Consider the following 16,758-nt stretch of genomic DNA (forward strand, 5'->3'; position numbering starts at 1 on the left):
AAAATATTATAATTCCAGCAGATGATCAATATTAAAAATTATTGAGGTCTTTTATCTCTTTTTTTCACAGTAAGTGTAGCACATCTTAAAAAAAAAGATTTACTTATCTATTTGAGAGAGAGAGAGCAAGAGAGCATGCAAGCAGAAGGAGGAGAAGAGGGAGAGGGACAAGCAGACTCCCCACTGAGCAAGCCAGACATAGGGCTCTATCCCAGAACCTAGAGCCAAACCTAAGCCAAAACCAAAACCAAGACTCAGATGTTCAAACAACTTAGCCACCCAGGCACCCCTAGTACAGCACATCTTAAATGCCATGTGTGGCTAGTGACTATCACACTAGACAACACAATTATAAAATCTTTATAGTTTTTACTTTTAGGTTTATGATTAATCTCAGACTAATTTTTTGCATGTGACATGAGAAAGGGGTCAAGGCTTATGGTTTCCAAATTTTTATCTACTTGTTCTACCACCATTTGTTAAAAAGTCCCTCCTATCCCAATTGAATAAGCTTGGACTTGTTCAATTAACGATATATACACACTTTATTTATGGACTCTATTCTGTTCCATACCACAGTGTCTTGATTACTCCAGCTTTATTGTAAAATCTTATTTCTCCAACTGTGTTCTTCTTTCATCAGATTGTTTTGCTGTTCTAGGTCCTTCACATTTCTATGTAAATTTGGGAACCAACTTGTCAATTCATGTGGGTATACATATATACGTACTTTTATGTTTGAGAACCTTCCTCATAAGTTTGGTTTGTCTCTATTGGGGAAGATCATGTCCTGCTGCTTGACTCCATTCTGAACCCAGAAATCTACCTCTTGAACTTGACTTTCAAGGACAGAGGCAGAGGAAGGCCTGGTGAGAGGGTGTTCCAGTAGAAGGCAGAGTGAGAGTGAGGACTGCTGCTGGAACCCTCCAGAGTCAAGAGAATTCTCAGGAAGGCTTTTGTGCTCAAAGCACAAGGATCCTGCATATGGTCAGCATACACTTTGTGCCAAGAATTCTGACAGGATTTTCCTACAGTTAATTCTCACCATGAACTTGCAGCTAGGGCTTCTCATCCCTGTTTCACAGAGCAGGAAACTGAGGCACAGGAAGGTCTGTGTCTTAATAAAGGGGCAGCATGTGGCTTTGCACTTGAAACTGTTTCCAAAGCCTGTGTTGTTTCCACTGTACTTACAACTCATCACCTGGAGGTCTTCTGATTCTACAGGAATCAGCCTCTGACTTTTTCTTTGACCCCCATCCCATCCCCAAGGGGTCAGATGCTCAAGCCAGGGCTGGGTCTCAGCAGTCTCTCACTTGTGAATCTTGATTCTGAGTACTCAATACTAGGGGCCACCTGTTCCTGTCTGCCCCAAGGCTCCTTCCCACAAATCTGAGGGATGCATAATGGAGCTCTTCTTCCTCCCCTGAGGACTGGGTAGCTGCATCTGAGGGAAGGATGACTGCTGGGGATTCAATCAGGGGACTCTGAGTGTAGGGAGAGAAAAGGGAGTGAGGACAGGATAAATCAGAGAGCATCCAGGAGGGAGGCCCATGAATTCCTTCATCCATTCATCCCATGCACGTTTTTGTTGAATCTCCTCAAATATTTAATACATAGCACTTTATTTGGTGCTTATGAATCTCATTAACCTCCCACAACAACCCCATAAAGAATATATTATTATTGTCCTCACTTTAATGCTATGAAAACAGAGAGTGAACCAAGGAAGTAACGTGCTCAAAGTCTCTGGTGAAACCAAAGCCTGGTGCTCTGCTGAGGCTCCCTGTGTGTTAGGCCCTAAACTGGACACTGCATATATACTGTAGTGGATACAGCAGACATAGGCCCCGATCTCTCGCAACTTACTCTTTTTCTCCCCCCTGCAGCTTACTTTTTAACAGAGGGAGGAGGCAAGAAGGGAGTTAAAAAAATAAGTACCTAATTGTGAATTATGATACAATGGACAGGAATTGGGTAAGGGAGAGAGAATTACAAAGCCTTGATTTGGGTACTGCACCTGTTCTTAGGAAGCTCACAGTTTGGTGGAAGGACAGTCAGTCAAAGAAATTATATCCCTATGAAACAGGAAGAAAAATAGCTCTTCAAAGCTGCCCTATACTCTAATCCCCTGGGACCTGTGACTGTGTTATCTTATATGGCAAAAGGGATTTTGGGGATGGGATTAAATTAAGGATATTGCAATGGGGAGATTGCCCTGGATCTTTTGGGTGTGGTCGATGTAATCAAAAGGGTCTTTATCTTTACAAGAGTGGGATTTGAAGATGCAATGCTTCTGGCCTTGAAGACAGAGAACAGGACTATACAGCTGCCTCCAGAAGCTGGACAAAGCAGTCTCTTCTGCACACAGCAGCCAGAGGGATCTGTGAAAATGAAAGCTAGATCATGTCCTTCTTCTGCTCAAACATCTCCAGATGCCCACAGTAGACTACATGTACAGACATGATTTACACATACCCTGACTTCTCCAAACTCATTTCCTGCCTGTTGGCACTTACCTTCTTCTAATTACACAGACTTACTGATGGTCCACCCCTCACTGGTTTGCTGTGTGAGCATTTGCACCTGCTATTTCTTCTACCTAGAGTGCTCTTTGATCACAATAGATTGCAAGCTCTTGAGGCTCATTCATGTCTGTGCTTAATCATCACTAACAAAAACCACACAGTAGCTTATGTAATGGCAGAGAATGTTTGCAAATCATATATCTGGAAAGATGTTAATATCCAGAATATACAAAGAAGTCAAGTCAACAACAAAAACCCAAATAACTCAGTTTTTTAAATGGGTAAAAAATCTTGTATCAGACCTTTCTCCAAAGAAGATATACAAATGGCTAACAAGCCTATGCAAAGACAAACACCACTCACTGCTAATCATTGGAGAAATGCACATCAAAACTACAATGAGGTATCATCTCACACCCATGAGGATGCCCACTATAAAAAGCAAAAAATAGGGACACCTGGGTGGCTTAGTCAGTTAAGCATCTGTCTTTAGCTCAGGTCATGATCTCAGGGTCCTGAGATTGAGCTTCGAGTAAGGCTGTGCTCAGTGGAGAGTCTGCTTCTCTCTCTCTCTCTCCTTCTGACCCTCCCGCACCCCCAGTTGTGCTCTCTCTCACTCTTTCAAATAAATAAATAAAATATTTTTTAAAAAAAGGCAAAAAATAAAAAAATAGCAAATGTTGATGAGGATGTGGGGAAAAAATGAACCTTTGTGCACTGTTGGTGTGAAAGTAAAATGGTACCGCCACTGGAGAAGATAGTATGGTAGTTTCTCAAAAAAAGTAAAATGAAACTCTCATGATCCAGCAATTCCACTTACAAATATCTAGCAAAAAAAGTAGAAAGCAGGATCTCAAAAATATATTTGCATACCCATGTTCATTGCAGCATTATTTAAAATGGTGGCAGGTGGAAGCATCCCTAATATCCATCAGCAGGTGAAAATGTGCTGTATACATACAACAGGATATTATTCAGTCTTTAGAAAGAAGGGCACCCTGCAGTGCCTGGATGATCCAGTCAGTTGAGCCTCTGACTCTTGATTTCAGCTCACGTCATGATTTTGGGGTCCTGGGATTGAATCCTGCATTGAGTCTGCTTGAGATTCTCTCTCCCTCTCCCTCTGCACTTCCCCACCCCCACTGTGCTCTCTTGCTCTCTCTCAAATAAAAAATATATAAATCTTTAGAAAGAAGGACATCCTATCACAGGCTACAACATGGATAAACGTAGAAGACATTATGCTAAGTGAAATAAGCCAGGCACAAAAAGACAAAAACTGCAGATTTCATTTATGGGAGGTATCTAAAGTCATTGAATCTACAGAAATAGACAGTAGAATAGTGGTTGTCAGGGACTGGAGTGGCAGAGGAAGTGGGTAGTTGCTGTTCGATAGATAGATGTAGAGTTTGTTTTGCAAGATGAAAATGTTCTAGAAATCTGTTGCACAACTGCACATTTAAAGATACCTAAGTGGTAAATTTACCACAATAAATAAAGAATAACAACAACAACAACAAAAAAAAGCATAAGCCATCTCCCCAGCACTCTCAGTCTCTGCACCCTGTATTTTCCCCAAAGTATATGTCTATCTTTCATATTGTAGTCACTTATTTGTTGTTCAATTGTTTGTTTGATTGGTTTGGTTGTATCCCTCTGTCTAGACTAAAAGTTCATTGAGCACAAGATGAAAAATTTTTTTCATAGATGGGGCAGCTGGGTGGCTCAGTCAGTGGAGCATGTGCTCTTGATCTTGGGATCATGAGTTCAAGCCCCACAGTGTAGAAGTTACTTAAAATCTTTAAAAGGGCAGCTGAGTGGCTCAATGGGTTAAGCATTTGCCTTCAGCTCATGTCATGGTCCTAGGGTCCTGGGATCCAGCCCCACATCAGGCTCCCTTCTCAGCACGGTCATCTACTTCTCCCTCTCCTTCTGCCCCTCCCCCCACTCATGTTCTTTCTCTCTCTCTCAAATAAGTAAATAAATAAAATCTTTTAAAAAGAAGAAAAATTTTTTTCATAGATGAATCTTTGGCACCTGAAATGCCTGTCATTTGGCAGATGCTCAGTAACATCTCCTGAACAACTAATGAATGAAAGCACACATGGTACTTTGCTCAAGATCCTCCAAAGGTTTCCAGTCACACTCAATATAAGTGGATGAAAAATGTGAGGTTTACAATGGAGCATGAAGGCTAACGGGAATGAAGAAGTAGAAAAGGGAGGGAAGAGCATTTGAGGAAAGAGGCAGAGCCCATGCAAAGATCCAGAGGAGTGGATGGAGTAGAAAGTAAAAGTGACTTTCTGAACCATTTGGAGCTTGAGACAGAAAAAAACATGTGTGTCCCTAAAAAATGTTTGTGTGTGTTTTTAATGGTCATTTTTTCCTACAACATTAAAATAACTGAAATATTATTGCACACTAAATAAAATCTGTTTAAAGATTTTATTTATACCCAAATTAGAATTTATGATAATTTTGCTTTTCTTATTTTACTGGAAGCAAATGCAGAGAGGACATTTTCAAAATCAATTTCTCTGCTTCTTTCTTTCTTTTTTTTTTAAAGATTTTATTTATTTATTCATGAGAGACACAGAGAGAGAGGCAAAGACACAGGCAGAGGAAGAAGCAGTTTCCATGCAGGGAGCCTGATGTGGGACTTGATCCCGGGTCTCCAGGGTCATGACCTGGGCTGAAAGCAGCGCTAAACCAGTGAGCCACCAGAGCTGCCCTCTCTGCTTCTTTCATTTTCAGTTGAGAATGTTGCCATGTTTGACAATTTCTCTGGACTCAGTGATGATCTTAAATAATTTGTAACTAAAGTCTACTGATTCTGTCATTGTTTAGATGTTTTATATTTTCCTCATAGTGGATTTTTTTGCCTTAATTTTGATTTTTTAAATGGTGTATTAAAACATTTATCTGGATCACTGAGATTTTTGGGCACTCCCTTCAGTTTTGCATCTGGGGCTAGTTTCTCCCTCACTTCACCTTAATCCTAGTCCCTCTGGAGAGGCAGATGCTTGAGAGATCAGAATCTGCAGGGCTGCAAGGTAAGGGGTTTGGACTTTATTCTCTGAGTAAGGGGTCTGCAAACTATAGCCCAAGGATCAAATAAGGCCCATTGCCTGTGTCTGTAAATAAACTTTTATTGGAATACACCTGTGCTCATTCATTTACATATGGCCTATGGCTGCTTTTACTCAACAACAGCAGAGTTGGGTGCTTACAATAGACTGTAATACCTGCAAATATCCACCATCCACCAAAAATATCTATCTGGCCCTAGATATAAAAAGTCTCCAGTCTCCGGTCTAGACAATGAGGACAAACAGTTCAAATGCAAGAACTGTATAATGATGGTTTTTAGATAACTGTTTGGTGTAGGACAAGGGAGATGAGAAGCAAGAAGATGAGGGGGTCCAGGGAAAAGATTATGAAGACTTGGCAATGGTGGGGGTCATGATTGGGGGGAGGCTGACACTAGCTGTTCTTAAAAGGAAAAATAGACAAGACACGGTAAATTTGGAGCTGTAGGAGAAGAAAGGGAGGACAATGAGAAGGTGACTCCTCCATGCCTGGCCTTAAAGAAAGAAGAGGGGGTGGTTGTGCTGTAATAAAGATGGGGGATCCTTAGGGAGGAGCTTGATGGCAAGATGTCCAGGTCACTCACCTGAGAGACTGACCTCGTGACAGCATTTGCATCTTCCATACCCACATTCCTGGTGCTCACTGCTGGCCTTGTGGCTTTCTTCCTGCAGGATCTCACTCTGAGAGAAGAGAACAGGGAGCCTTTCAGTCTGGCCAGCTCAGGGGGCTGTGGGCAGACTGACTCCCTCCTCTGTTCTCTCTTAAGGGGCTAGAGGGTGATGGAGGTGCTAGGGTGGTGGTCCCATTCTGGAGACCCCAGTGTTATCCATCCTGGGCAATGGGGCCAGAATTCTGTGACAGACTCAGCCAGGTGCCATCAACTTCCTTCCTTCCCTTGCTTCGGGGTCTTGACCCACCCAAGTCCCTCCATTCTGTGTCCCCCTGCCCTTCCCACCCCAAGGCTATCCCTCCCTCCCTCCCCAGGGTCAATGCTCACGTGATGACAATGATGCAGAGAAACAAGAAGAGCAAAGCCATAGCAGCTGCTCCCCCAACTGCCCCCAGCACCCCTTCTGATAAAGGCCATGCGTTTCCTGCAGACAGACTGGATTATTGGTGATTCCTCTCCAAGAACTTGGTACCTTCTCCCACTCTCTGGAGGAGCCCAGATTCCTGTTTTGTAGCCCCCCTGCCAGACTCCAAACACAGGTACCTGGGTCTGGGGGAGGGGATTAGGACTGAGTGAGGGAGGCATACAGAGGCTGGATTGCAGCCTATCTTTATTTAAAATGTGGATATTTTGTTCATGGTAATATTTATTTTGCATTCACTTTTATTTTTAAAAACACTGCGTTGCAGTATTACTTCTCATTACTGAGGTTTCTTGGCTTCCCCTTAAATTTTGTGCTCATGGTGAGTGCTTCACTTGTCTCACCCTCCTCTCTGCCCTACAAATCAAGGACCTGTGTCCCCAGACACGCCTGAGCAGACCCCAGCTCCTCTTTCAAGACCTATGTCCTTCCCCCAGCTTCCCCTCCCAGCCTTCACCCCACCCTACAGCCCTGGTCTGGCAGGAAGAAGACAGTGATACTGTATGTGGCAGGGAAAATCCTGGCCTCACAGGGAAGCACAGACCAAAGTTGAGCTCCCCTGCAAGGCTCAGGGGCTGCTAAGGGTGCTGGGGGTGGTGCTGTCAATCTTCAGCCCCACCCTACAGGTGCACTCACTCAGGGAGGAATGCTGGGAGCCCACCATGGTCTGAGCTCGGCAGGTGAATTCACCCTCATCTTCTCGCACTTGAGGCAGCTCCAGCATCCCAGGGTTCAAGGGATTTGAGGAGCACAGGGTCAAGCTCCCTTAGGCCCAGCTCAGCCTGGCGCGGGGGGGGGGGGGGGTTGCTGTTGATGACACAGACTAGGCACAGGGACTGGTCCTCCAGGACAGAAAGAGATGAGCCGTTCTCCAGGGCTATGGATGCTAGAGAAAAGGAGACAGAGGGTCAGAGAGACAAAAGATAGAGAGAAAGCAGAAGGACTTGAAAACAGACCAGATGAGGGGACAGAGAAACAGAAGTAGGTTGAAGTGCAGGAAAAGGCACGCTTTCTCCCCTTGTTGGTGGGAATGCTCACTTGTCCACCCTCCATGTAGGACAACTGGCCACATACCTCAACTGAAAAGAACATAAAAGCTACATTTTGCTTTTAGGAATGTATCCCACAGACATGCATACATCGTTGTGAAAAAAGACACAAGATTACTTATCACAGCATTTTGGCTAATAGAATAAAATGAATGCCATGATTTTCTTTTTTTTAAGATTTTATTTATTTATTCATTAGAGGCAGAGAGAGGCAGAGACACAAGCAGAGAGAGAAGCAGGCTCCTCTCAGGGAGCCTGATGCGGGACTCAATCCCGGAACCCCAGGATCATACCCTGAGCCAAAGGCAGACACTCAACCTCCTGAGCCACCCAGGGGTCCCGCCATGATTTTCCATTAGGAGAAGATGCACACAGAAGCAGAATCCATCCGTGGGAAGGAACAGTGCACAGTCACAGAGAAGAAGGTGAACACTCTGTACTACTGATAGCATAGGACCCCTCTAGGCGAACACACTGAGGCTCAGAGCAGCCTATGGACATCACATCTCTGAAGTGTGCTATCCGTGCACCCAGCAGGCCCAGAGGGACTCAGCCACCTGGTTCCAGGCTGCCCAGCAGCCAACAGAGAAGCCATCCTCCATTCACATCTCAGCCCCTGGTGAGAAGAGGAGGATCGTCCATGTCCCCAACCCCTGCTTGGCTGCAGCCCCCACAGGTGCCAAGAAGACCCTCACCACCAGCAGCAGCCAGCCACCCAATGGCCCCAAGTGGGGCAGCCAGCCCCTGAAGGAGCACAGGTTGTCAGGCATGGCATCCAAGACCACCACCACCGTCACCCCCAGGTGCGTTGCCCACAGCCCAACTTTACAGAGTTTAAAGAAGCCCATTATTCCAAAAGAGTTTGGGGGCAAAGTCCCCACAGTCATCTGCCAGCAGTATCTGAACTTGTTCATTGAGGAATGCCTCAAGTTCTGCTCTTCAAACCACGAAGCCATAGAGAAGGCACCGAACGAGGAGAAGGTGGCCTATGACCGCAGTCCCAGCAAGAACATCTACTTGAACGTCGCTGTGACCATCCTCAAGAAGCTGCGGGGCCTGGTCCCCAGCTCCGTGCCTGGTCTGGTGCTGGGAGGCAGGTTGGCCACCAAAGGCAGCTTCTGGCTCAGCCTCCGGAGCAGCCCTAGGGGCGGAGGCTGGGATCTGAAAGGGGCCGCCGTGTACGGCGCATCAAGGAGTACCTGCTAAGAGGGACCAGCTCAAGGAGAACCAGAACGGATACCCCTTCCCGCCCCCGCCCCCAGCGGCAGGCGGGGGGGCGGGGGGGCGCCGTCATCTTCACCGCGGAGGAGAAGCCCAAGGACTCCTCCTGCAGGATCTGCTGCCGGTGTGGCAGGGAGTACCTCGTGTCTGCGTCGGGCTGGGGCTGCGGGGCCGCGGAGGAGGAGGAGGAGGAGGAGGAGGAGGAGGAGGAGGAGGAGGAGGAGGAGAGCTACTACCGCTGCGGCGCGGCTGGGAGACTCCGTCCACGCGCTGCTCGGCCGCCATCGGCTCCACCGGCTGCCGCCAAGCGACACGTGCAGGGTGCAGGACGGCGGGAAGGAAAACCCCGCAGGCTCTGTGAAGACTTTCGATAAAGAACCTTGGCGGGGGCGGGGGGATCCCTGGGTGGCTCAGCGGTTTCACGCCTGCCTTTGGCCCAGGGCTCGATCCTGGAGTCCCGGGATCGGGCTCCCGGCATGGAGCCTGCTTCTCCCTCTCCTCTGCCTGTGTCTCTGCCTCTCTCTCTCTCTCTCTCTCTCTCTCTCTATGTCTATCATAAATTAAAAAAAATAAAAAAAAAATAATAATAACCTTCGGAAGACGCCCACCCGGGGATTTACGCCCCTGACTGTGAAATGTCCTACACCACGTATGGCCTGGAGCTGACGTGTGTCACGGTGGTGGACACGGACATGCAGGTGGTTTAGGACACCTTCGTCAAGCCGGACAATGAGATGTGGACTACAACACCAGGTTTTCGGGGGTGACTGAGGCTGACCTCGCCCACACGAGCATCTCGCTCTGGGACGTCCAGGCTGTCCTGCTGCGCATGTTCAGCGCCGACATCGTCCTCACCGGACACAGCCTGGAGAGTGGCCCGCTGGCCTTGAAGGTCATCCACAGCACCGTGGTGGACACGTCCGTGCTCTGACTGCCTCAGATCCTCCAGGACGACGTGGACGGGCACAGCTCCGGCGAGGTCCCCAGCGCCTCATGCACCTGGTGATCTGGAAGATCCGAGAAGACGCCCAGACCAAGCGGCGACGGCTGCCGCCTGCCCGCCTCCCCCGCAGCCCCGGCCGGCCTCTATCCCAGGCCTCTTCCAAAACAGTGCAGTAAATCTCGAGAGCTAGCCCTGTCCACGTCGCCGAGACACGGAAACAGAGCGGACGAGCCCGAGACCACCCGGAGGCCCGACACCCCCGCCCCTTGCGCCGCCCCGCCTCTCTGCCCCCCCACTTCTGTCCTCTGGAGACTGCTGCTGAGACTGACTCTGGAGACTGCTGATGAGGCCGGGCCAGACCCCACCCGGCGCCCAGTGGGCCCTGCTGAGTCCCCGGCAGCCAAGCCTCCCACTCCTGCCCCTTCTCCTGCCGGGCAGGCTTTTCCTGTGTGTGTGTGTGTGTGTGTGTGTGTGTGTGTGTGTGTGTGTGTGTGTTGTTATTTTTATTATTTGTAATTTAAATCCGATGACTACTTGCTTTCCCCAGCTGGAGAAGCCCTGGTGCTGCCTTCCCTGTGGGGGGCGGGGCAGGGGGGAGGAGTTAGAGGATCGGTGCCGCCAGCTGGCACCTTGGCAGCCACCAGGACCGAGAGTCCAGCCAGGCCTGGGTCGGATGGGTGGGAACTGGCCTCCCCAAACCCGCCTGGACTCCGTGACCTCTGGGAACCAAGCCAGCCCCCCTACCCCCTACCCGCCAGGGCCTCGCCTTCGGGACCCCTCCAGGGCCCATCAGCCTCTGGACCCTGCCTTCCCGCCAGAGCCCCGCCCTCCCCCAGGGGCTGTCTGTAAAGGCCTGCAACCCCCCTAGGGCCCGGAGCCCGGAGCCCCCCAACCCGACAGGGACAGAATAAATGTTTGTATGGATTAAAAAAAAAAAAAGTGTCACTTCCCGGGAGGGGACTGGGTGTCTGAGGACAGACTCTGCTGTGCATTCTGAATGTTTGTCCATGTGAATATATTACCTGTTCAGAAGTACCTAAATAAGCAGTTGTTAGAGAAAATAAAAGACAGGGCAGGAGGAGTCATCAGGAGATACATGATAAGGGGCAGATCTGTGGGCTGCTGTTGCCCTGTTCTCCTTGTTCTCCTGATAACAGTGGGGAGGGCAGAAGTGGGGGAAGGGGAGGTTGAGAGGGACAAGGCCATGGGGGCTGGGGAGGGGGAAGACCAATGGGTTCACCCACAGGGGGGACCCGGCCCTGCCCTCACTCCCCACACCCCAGGAGGAGGTTCCAAACTACCTATGCCATTTCCTTGGGAGACAGTTGCCATCAAACTCTGTGGAGAGTCTGGGACAGAAAGACATGGTAGATTCATGTAAATGGAGGGGGCTGGTGGACATTGGCCCTCTGTCCCCATGAGCTGCATAAATGGGGAAAAGGTGGAGACAGGTGTCCTCCTGATCCCTCTCAGCCCAGATTTTGGAACCAGTACCAGTGTCCCAGACCCTGACCCCCCACCCCACTGCCCTCAGGACCCAGTCAGGGACCTAGCAGGGGGGTCCTGGCCTGGCTCTTACAGACATGTTGAGATGGATGGTCCTCATCATAGTCACTCCAGCCCCAGGCAAGGTCACCTGACAGGTGAGAGGCATGCCATCCATGGCCCTGGGGCTGTGGGGTGAAGGTGAGCATTGAGGAGAGGAGGGTCCTGGGTCCTGGGGATGTGAGGGGCGGTGACATCCAGGAGAAGATGGGAGGCATGCCCTGTTCACAGGTCCAGGGCACAGAGCAGTCAGGTTCCTTGGATGGCCAGACTCTAGGTTCCCCGGGATAAGGATGTCAGGTGTGTGGGTCAGGGCTGTCACAGGGGAGAGGGGAAGACACAGGGATCAGGAGAAGGTTCAAGGTGTGGCCCTGAGAGAAGCCTCAGGCTTGGTTCAGCTTCTGCCTCTGAGCCCCAACATGGGTTACCTCCAGTGCCTCCTGGGAAGTGTGTCCCATCCTGGCTATGTCCCAAGACCCCTGTCCTTCCCCTATGGTCTTTCCTGGAGTCTGTCCCTTACCTGTCACACGCACAGAGAGCTGGTTAGATGTGTAACTCCATTTCATTTGTACTCTCCCCTCCCCCCCGAAAAAAGTATCTTCCACTGTCCCCACTCCTGGAGTCTCTGATGTGCAGGGAGCAGCCATAGGTCCGGGTGTTCCCGAAGAGGTGGAATCGGCCCTGGGTCTCCTCCTGCACTTTAGGACCTGGGTTGTTTGTGGCCACTGGAGCATCCTGGAATACATTGACCCTTTCCCAGAACCAGTAACTGAGAGCTGGGGTAGAGTGAGACCAGTTGCCCCGGGGGTGCGAGAACCTGCAAGGCACATGCACACACAAGCCGTCCTGCACTGCCATCAAGCCCTTCACCTGCAGCCTGTAATCCCCCTAGAGCTCCCTTTTGGGCCTCCTCTGGCAGTCCGCCCCCTCCCTCCTCCAGAGCAGGGCCAGTAGCAGCAGGATCATGTCTGTCTGGGCTTGGCAGTGCCAGGGTCCCCAGGATGTCTGTTTCTTTTTTTTTCTTTCTTTTTTTTTTTTTTTTTTATGATAGTCACACAGAGAGAGAGAGAGAGGCAGAGACACAGGCAGAGGGAGAAGCAGGCTCCATGCACCGGGAGCCCAACGTGGGATTCGATCCCGGGTCTCCAGGATCGCGCCCTGGGCTAAAGGCAGGTGCCAAACCGCTGCGCCACCCAGGGATCCCGGATGTCTGTTTCTTAAGGCTGGTCTCTCAGAAACTAAAAGTTGTAAGATTCAGAGGAAGCCCCGACAGGAAAATGAAGGTGATGTCAGACAGTGACCCTCCTCAGAGAAGGAACTTCAGATGCTGTCAGGGCCAGGACAGCCATTGGAAATAAGCCATCCACCACTACACATCCACTCCTGGGGACTCTGGGCCTAGAGGCCAGAGAAGGTGAGAGCCTCACTCAAATTCACACATTGCACAGGGCTCAAGCCCTATCTCCTGCTTCCCTGCTGATACCGTCCCCTTCTGGGCTTGTTTTCTGCAAAGTGAAAACGAGTCCCTTCTGGCTGGATCTCCTGAGTCACAGGCTGTGCACGTCTGTGGAAGTCAGTCCTGCCAAGGATGGAACACAGGGACATGGGAGATGGGGGAGGTGGGGTTGGGGGTGTAGGAGACAAACTGTCCTCCCTCCCTTGGCATCAAGGTCTTGGGCATCCCCTCCCTGCTCATGAAGTCACACACTAGCCCTGGCCATTGCCCCGGGAGTCACTGTCCAGTGGGAAGACAGTAATTGTCCAGCACCTGGAGCTCCCTGTGACAGAGGACACACAGGCAGGGTGAGGTGCTGCTCTCTCCCCAGGCTGGAGGTCATGTCATAGGAAGCCTGGGCAGGGGGGACACTCGGGCAGTGAGGCAAAGACTCCAAGGATATTGAGGGGAGCCCCACTCAAAGGAGAAAAGGGAACTTGAGGCTGTGATTGTACATGGAGTTGGTATGAGGAGAAGTGCAGAAGAGAAGGGGCAGATTTAGAAATGGATAAAAACTTCCCCTTCCCTCTTCCTCGCAGCTGTCTGGTACCAAGACGATTTCTTCACCATTGCTATCTCTGGGGACCATACTCCTCTTCAATGCTGCAGAGCATGCAGGGCCTGGCAATCTATGGGGCTTTGCCAGTGCAGGTTCTGCTCCCAGAAGTCATGTTTGCAGGAGACACGGACTGAGTAATACCAGCAAGGTGTCCTCCACCCTTCAGATGGTGTTGGTTTCGTGAGAGAAGAGACATACACTGAATTCACAGAAAGTTTTAACTATGTGGCTGGAGGCTGGGAAAGGTTCTGGGAACCCTGGTAGGTGGTACTCCCTTCCACTGATGTTGTTTCTCTTGACACATTTTCTGGGGAGAATTATACACACAAAGAAGGGCGCCCACAAAAACAACTCAGTGATTCATCACTAGATAGAAATAGAGCACCCTGGACCTCCCCCTTGGTCCTCAACCCTATCACACACCCTGCTCCCCCACAAAGGATCCTCGAGCATTACTTTAATGCAAATTGTTCTCTTGCTTTTCTTCACAGTTTTATCACCTGAGCACGATGTCTTCAATACTATGGCTTTGCACATGTTTTCTTAAGACTTTGTATGTGCAGAAAAAATTACTGTCTGTTTTCTTCCACTTAACTTCATGAATCTTCCTGTCCTATATTACCCCTTCCCAGAACCATTACACATAACCAGGGGTACAGTCAGCACTGGGGTCACTGAGAAGGAAAGGGGCAGGATTTGAGCATGCATTTATGCACTCCCACACCATCAATGATTCCTGCATTTGCAGCCCCACCCCCCTTCCCAGCCCCCTGTCTCAGACAACCCATTCTCTCCCAGCAGGGTCAATTGCAGCATCAGAGTTAGAAAGGCTGGGCCAGGCCCAGTGTGTTTCCATGGCCCCCAGTTTGCAAAGAAAAGCAAGAATGAGGAGATATAGGGAAGTCACAGAGAATCTAGCCGTGTGCAAAAAAGGAATTTACAAAAGAAAAAAAAAAGGAATTTACAACCCACACGCTGTCAGAGCTGGGAAGCCTTTTCGCCCCACTGGTCCAACTTTCAGAAGACACCAAGGTCCAGAGTGGGCAAATGAATTGCGCAAATCATAAGGATACTTTGTCTTAGGCACCACTGTCTACAGGAACCCCCTTCATCAATCTTTGTCAGCCCAGGATTCATTGAGCTGGGAGATGGGTAGCTTATGTTAATCTGACAGTGAAGAATTATCAGCTCTTCTCATGAGGTGAGAGAGGAAATTTCAACCATTCATTCAACAAGCATCTATATTGTGCCTTCAGGTTTCCAGTAAAGGGGTGAATATGAGAGACCTAGCCCTTTGAGGGGAGCATCATCTAGTTGGAAGACAGATTATCTGATGATTCCAATGCCATAGGGTAGATGGTTGGGATGGGAGAGGCACAGGCTGGGATGGGCGGGGTTCTTGCTCTTCTGGACTGCAAGATGAATTCTGCAAGGTGAGTTTTCAGGAACAAGTAGACATGGTAGGGAGTTTCAGGCAATCTCAAGGGATGTGAATTCCACAGATGATCTTGGTACCCCAAGACTTTGTGGACTCTCCAGTATTGTGTTCTAAATCCCACTCAATCTTCCACTGTGTTGGAAATCCTCCTCCAGCTACCAAGCTTTGTGCTCTGTGACCAACATCACCTCTGCCCTAGCAGAGGTGAGGCCACCACCCACAGGGGGTGCTTTCTCTGTGCAGAACTTACCTATGGGTAGCTCTTAGAAAGCACGGTGGTGCTGTCTGTGGTGCTGATTCAGAGGGCAGTGCTGACTTCGGGCATGTCCACAGCTCTGTGGAGTGGCCAATCACACAGAACAGGGATGCTAGGTCTGGAGTCTGGACAGTCAGCATGTCAGATGTGCTGTGGAGGACTTGGGTCTACCTGGGAGGGGAATTTCAGGGGAAGGGAAGACCTGAGTCTCTCCTCCTTATCCTATCCACCCTCAGAAATGTCCTACAGACAATGCCAGGCTGTTGTCAGTGGTCCAAGATCAGGGGAAGTGAAGGTTCTGTGTTGCTCTTTTACATATCTCGTTCCATTTCATTTTCTGAACATCCCTAGCAGAAATGGGTAATCCCCAAGGGGAGGCAGTCAACACTGAAGACAGATGAATAGCTGTAGGAACTAGCTTCAAAGACAACCCCAAACAATACCACCCATCCTTTATACAAACATGGAGCTCCTTTCATTATGATATAAAGTTTATTATTATCTCCTCCTCTTTTTTATTTTTTAAAATTTATTTATTTATTTATTTATTTATTTATTCATTCATTCATTCATTCATTCATTCATGAGAGACACACAGAGAGAGGCAGAAACACAGGCAGAGGGAGAAGCAGGCTCCCTACAGGAAGCCCGATTTGGGACTCAATCCTAGAACCCTGGGATCACACCCTGAGCCAAAGGCAGACACTCAACCACTGAGCCACCCAGGTATCCCTATCTCCTTTTGAATCAAGGTTTGTTCCACAAGTGCTCTGATCAACGGGATGTGGAGGACAAGGTGTTCTGAGACCTCATATATTAAGAAGGCCTGGTAGTTTCCTGCCTTGCAGATTCCTGGGCATTTATGTAAGCAATTCAGAGACTCTGGTGAAGACAGAGGCTGCATAGAGGAATCTGAGGGTCAGACACCCAGCCCCAGTTCCAGCCACCATCTCAACACAACTCCCTGAAAGAGCCCAAAGCAAGCTAAGAGTGCAACTGCCTAGCTGGACTCTGGCCAGTTTACATCACCAGCACTGTGAGAAAGAATAAAATGATTGTTCAGGCTACCAGGTTGTAGGGTGGCATGATGTGCAGCAATAAATAACCAAAATAGTAGCCCATGCAAGTCACAGCTAATAGGGAAAAAGTAACAGGAGGTTACTGCCAGGAGGTTTACTGGCCAGATGAATTTTTCCACATACTATATTTCAAGGACTAAAATGGTGATCTGAGGCCTTCATTTGATCTGAGAACTACATTTCCAAGAATCTCCTTCCTCATTTGATTCCAGGTTAAAGCTGACCACAAGAGAAGGCAGAAGGGGAAGCAGCAGCCATGAGGCTCCAAAGGTCAGTGGAGAGGCAGTTATTACTGCAGCTCCCACACCCTGTGGCTGCTCTGGCGACTCACCTTGTCAGCGTGACATAACAGCTGCTCAGTTGCTGGGAGGCAAGGAGGGTGTTGGGGAAACCTGGCTGAATTTCTGGGGGCAAGGACTATCGACCCTTGGTACAAGGATGGGTGACTCAAGTAGATGCAGGTGGCC

The 16,758-nt window shown here is 49.2% G+C and overlaps 1 pseudogene; it reads right to left on the reverse strand.

The window, feature by feature from the left end:
- Positions 1-1,068: 1,068 nt before the first annotated feature.
- Positions 1,069-16,298, reverse strand: LOC144310914 (sialic acid-binding Ig-like lectin 13; annotated as a pseudogene).
- Between the last annotated feature and the right edge of the window lie 460 nt (positions 16,299-16,758).

Source organism: Canis aureus, chromosome 1 (assembly GCF_053574225.1).
Source record: "Canis aureus isolate CA01 chromosome 1, VMU_Caureus_v.1.0, whole genome shotgun sequence".
Classification (NCBI taxonomy): Eukaryota; Metazoa; Chordata; class Mammalia; order Carnivora; family Canidae; genus Canis; species Canis aureus.